We start from the raw sequence: 5,000 nt of genomic DNA on the forward strand, positions 1-5,000 counted from the left end.
CGCATGCAAGCTTTCGGCGCTACAATCGTGATTGATTGAAAGCTAGCCACAACCTGCCCCACCCATTCTTTTTTCAAAACATATTCCCACATACATACATACATACATACATACATACATACACTCTCTCTGTGTCTTCTTCTCTCTCTCTGTCATTCTATGTCTCTTCTCTCCCTCCCTCACCCCCCTCCCCACTTCTCTCTCTCTTTCTCTCTCTAGGCCATGCCTAAAATCTTAATCATTGAATAATAATAATAAAAAAAAAAAACAAAAAACAAAAAAACGTTTTGAGTTCTGAGTTCTCTCTCCGTGTCCTTGTCTGTGTCTGTCTCTCTCTCTCTCTCTCTCTATATATATATATATTTCTCTGTCTCTGTCTGTAAGTCTGTCTGTCTGCCTCATCACTCTCTCTCTCTCTCTCTGTCTATTTCTCTGTCTCTGTCTGTCTGTCTGCCCCCCCCCCCCTCTCTCTCTCTCTCTCTCTTTCTGGGCGAATGTCCTGTACACTTCGTTGCACATGTTGTCTTGTGTTTGTTTGTTTTTTTTGTTGTTGTTGGTGTTTTTTTTTTTTTTTCATATCTGAAACTGAGCATATGAAACTGACCCTGACTGTCAAAAAGACTTCTTTCGCTGATTCAGTTGTGTGTGCTGCGCGCGTTTCGTTTGCGAAAGACATCGCGCTTGACGTGACGACAATGAACGCTACCACCAGCCACCACCCTCCCTCCCTCTCCCACCCTAACCCTTTCCGCCCACCCACTCACTCACCCCCCTACGCCCACCCACCCTGCTGTTCTCACTATCGCTGTACTCCGCCTCACACCCCCTCTCTCCCTCACGCACGCACGCCTCCTCTTTGCTTGGTATGATTTTGTAAAGTTCGTCATCCGCCGTTGGGATCTAACGCTTCCGTCCTGTGCGGTAGTGTGTGTGTGTGTGTGTTTGTGTGTGTGTTTTGTGTTGTTGTTGTTGTGTGTGTGTGTGTGTGTTGTGTTGTTGTTGATGTGTTGTGTTGTGTGTGTTGTGTTGTTGTTGTGATGTATGTGTGTTGTGTTGTGTTGTGTGTGTGTTTTTTGTTGTTGTTTTTGTGTGTGTGTGTGTTGTGTTGTGTGTTGTGTTGTTGTTGTTATGGCTGTTGTGTGTTGTGGTGTGTGTGTGTGTGTGTGTGTGTGTGTGTGTGTGTGTGTTGTGTTGTTGTTGTTGTTGTGTGTGTGTGTGTGTTGTGTTGTGTTGTTGTTGTTGTGTGTGTGTCTGTTGCGTTGTGCTGTGGTGTTGTTGCTGCTGCTGCTGCTGCTGTATGTTGTATGTGTGCTGGTACCAACTACAGATCACGCAAACCAAAACTGGCCCGGACAACAACAACAACAACAGCAATGACATTGATAACAGTAACAATAACATTAGTAATTATTTTTCGTCTGAAGCTGGCCAAAAGTCCAAAAAGAAACTTGACCCCAACCTCCACCAATATACCACAATGAAATACCCATGTTGCCTGGAAAGAAAGCTTGCTTGCATGCATGGCATTGTTGCTAGTATGGACATCTGCGTCAATATTTGTTGCCGCGAAGGATTAGGATTTTTTTTTTTCGGGTGGGGGATGTGGGGAGGGTGTGTGTGTGTGTGTGTGTGTGTGTGGAGGGGGGGTATGGGTTATCGGATGATCCCTCTTGTAACACTCCCTCACCCCCCTTCTCCATAACTCTGCTAACCAACCGACACCCCCCTTCCCCCCGCCCAAACACACACACACACACAGGCACACACAATCATCAGTTCGCGCGCGCGCGCACACACACACAAACACACACACACACGCACGCATACACACGTACACACACGCACATGCACACACACACGTGCACACACACACACACACACACATGCACATGCACACATTCACACGCATTCACACACACGCATGCACACACACGCACGCACACATACACTGACAAACACACATGCACACAGGCACGCACACACACACACACACACACACACACACACACACACACAGCCCGCGCGCGCACAGGATTTATATTTTTTTTTGTGGCCGGAAAATCCCCCTCCCCTCTCCCTCCTGTAACACCCTGCACCCCCACCCCACCCTCCATACACTCACACACAGGCATACACACACGTATATATATACATACATACATATAATATATATTTCTACATTATACCTATACCTATGTATCCATCTATCAAAATGCACCTCCCTCACGCTTAATCCCCTCTAACACGCCCACCCCCACCCCCCAACCCCCTGTTCTCTCTAGCATGCCACCAGCTGGCGAGCTTAAAAGTAGTTCCCCCTTCCCCCCCTGGCCCCCCCACCCCCCTCTCTGTCTGTCTGTCTGTCTGTCTCTCTCTCAGGTTAATACTGCCGTCAACTGGCGACCGAATAAAAAAAGAAAAGAAAAGAAAAGACAAAAAAAGAAAAAAGAAAAGATATCCCTGACAAGCTGTTGTCTACATACGCACGCGATCAGAGGAAAAACAAGAAGAAAAAGTTGAGATTTTTTTTTCTTCTTCTGAGACTGAGGTCGTGTTGTGTGACAAGCAAGTGCATGGATCCCTTCTTGTTGTTCTTCTTCTTGTTATTATTCTTCCTCCGTGTGTGTGTTGTTTTGTTTTTTTGCAAGTACATTGCTTTTGTTGCTGAGAAAATATGACGGACTACCATTGCGGTTTATCGAAGTCCTGTGGGAACTTTTGTTGTGATTGGTGATGTGTAGTGTAGCGTAGTGTAGTGCAGAGTGTCGAGTAGTGTAGTGGTAGTGGCGTGTATATGTTATTATTTCGGTCAAGCCTTGTGCGTATGTGTACGTCGGAGACCTGCGCAACAGCTGTTTCAAGCGAAAGTTGAGAAGCGTGTGTTTGAAACGGGTTTCGTGTAGTAGTGTGTACTTGAGTTTTGTGAGTATAATCTTTTTCGTTGTAACTTTCAGGGTTCGGAAACGTGTCGTGGTATGTGCCTGAGTTTTGTGAGTGTATTATAAAACGTTACTTTCGAGGTTCGGGAACGTCTTGTGGTATGTGCTGAGTTTTGTGAGTGTATTATAAAACGTTACTTTCGAGGTTCGGGAACGTCTCTAAGTATGTGCTGAGTTTTGTGAGTGTATTATAAATTGTAACTTTCGAGGTTCGGGAACGTCTTGTGGTATGTGTTGTTTTGTGAGTGTATCATAATTTTTTACTTTACTTTCGAGGTTCGGGAACATCTCGTAATATGTGTTGAGTTTGTGAGTGTATTATAAATTGTAACTTAATTTAGAGGTTCGGGAACATCTCGCGGTAAGTGTTGCGGAGTTTTGTGAGTGTATCATAAATTGTAACTTTCGAGGTTCGGGAACATCTCGTAGTATGTGCTGAGTTTTGTGAGTATATCATAAATTGTAACTTTCGAGATTCGGGAACGTCTCATAGTATGCCGATGCTGAGTTTTGTGCGTGTATCATAATCCGTACCTTTCGAGGTTCGCGAACATCTCTTAGTATGTGTTGAATTTTGTGAGTGTACTATAAAACGTAACTTTCGAGGTTCGGAAACGTCTCGTAGAATGCGTTGAGTTTTGTGAGTATGACATTATAAATCATTGTAACTTTTCGAAGTTTGGAAACGTTTCGTAGTATGTGAGTGTTGTAGTTTTGTGAGTATGATTTTATGGATAACAACTTTCGAGGTTCTTAAACGCACTCATCAGTCGTATGTTTTAATTATTGTGGGTATGATATTATGTACTGCAACTTTTGTATTATGTATTGGTTACTTTCAACCATAGTGATATAGGGAGGAGAGAGAGAAAGCCAATTCACAGCTTTCTTCTTCTTCTTCTTCTTATTATTATTATCATCATCATCATTATTATTATCATCATCATCATCATTTACTCATACAGATTTTGATGTGTCGTTGAGAATTTCTCTTCTTTTTTTTTTAAACCTCGCAAAGAAAAAAAATCTTTTCTTTTCACTGAAATTCTGACAATTCTGGCGATGCCTTTAACACGAAAACACACTCACATATTATGTGAAGGAAACAATCAAACACTTTCAAGAAACAAAACAAAATAAAAACGACAACAAAAACAACAGCAATAAAATACACACACACAGAAAATCACAGTGCTGTACAGTAACAGTCATACATGGGGATGTATCATGGAGTACTTAAGTGACGATCGATAAGGTTGTTCGATATTCTTGACACCCAAGTTTCTTTTTTCTGCTTGGGGGACGGCGGGTGGGGGGTGGGTGTGGAGCTAAGTGTTAGGGTCAAAGAGTGTACGTGAATAACTGTATGATAATACTACCAAAAACGAAGGCCTGAAAATAAAAAAAAGCGTTTAAAAACAGATAAAAGAGATTTAAAAGAAAAGCGACATTGGCATTAGCTAATGTGTAATGATGAATATGGGAGAGAACAAGAACGAGAACAAACACTTTAATCTCCAGGCCTCCGGCCCCTAGAAAGAGGTCAGAAGTACACAATATGGTGATCACGCAGCGACAACAAAATGTAAAATACGTACTAACTTAAACCTGTAGAACAAAAGTGTTTCTTGTGCATAGTAAATTAATTCTTTCTTCATTGTTGTCACAGAATTCCTGTCGTATCTTCAGGGCATTAAATATATAAACGCAGAGTTTACGAATACTGTAAACAGAACCATTCTTCAATATGAGAGAGAGAGAGAGAGAGATGCTTAAGAAATCGAACGTAGGCCTATGACCATGTTTGTAGTTGGCAGGGGGTTTGGGTAGAGCAGAGAAGAAAGAAACGAACGAATGAATGAGTGATAGAATGAACGAATAAATGAATGCTTTATCCATAACAGGCCAGTGCCTCTTATGAAAGGGAGAGAGAGAGAGAGAGAGAGAGAGAGAGAGAGAATCAGTCTAATATCATCATCTTAGATGAACAGACTATAAAAAAAATAAACGAAACGAGAGAGAGAGAGAGGTAACAATGTTTGGTCACATTGTGTGGTGATA

At 42.4% G+C, this 5,000-nt stretch overlaps 1 protein-coding gene across 9 annotated transcripts in view; it reads left to right on the forward strand.

Annotated features, from left to right (window-relative positions):
- Positions 1-5,000, forward strand: part of LOC143301131 (ras and EF-hand domain-containing protein homolog) — a 137,057-nt gene that overhangs the window by 59,341 nt on the left and 72,716 nt on the right. For 2 of the 9 annotated variants that reach the window (XM_076615194.1, XM_076615195.1), the window contains exon 1: positions 2,584-2,922. The exons of 6 other annotated variants lie outside the window; for them this stretch is intronic. The gene's annotated coding sequence lies outside the window, so the exon portion shown is untranslated. Of the gene's footprint in view, positions 1-2,581; positions 2,923-5,000 lie in introns of those variants that run through there. One more of the 9 variants, XM_076615192.1, reaches the window with a different exon arrangement.

The sequence above is a fragment of the Babylonia areolata genome, chromosome 27 (genome assembly GCF_041734735.1).
Source record: "Babylonia areolata isolate BAREFJ2019XMU chromosome 27, ASM4173473v1, whole genome shotgun sequence".
Lineage (NCBI taxonomy): Eukaryota > Metazoa > Mollusca > Gastropoda > Neogastropoda > Buccinidae > Babylonia > Babylonia areolata.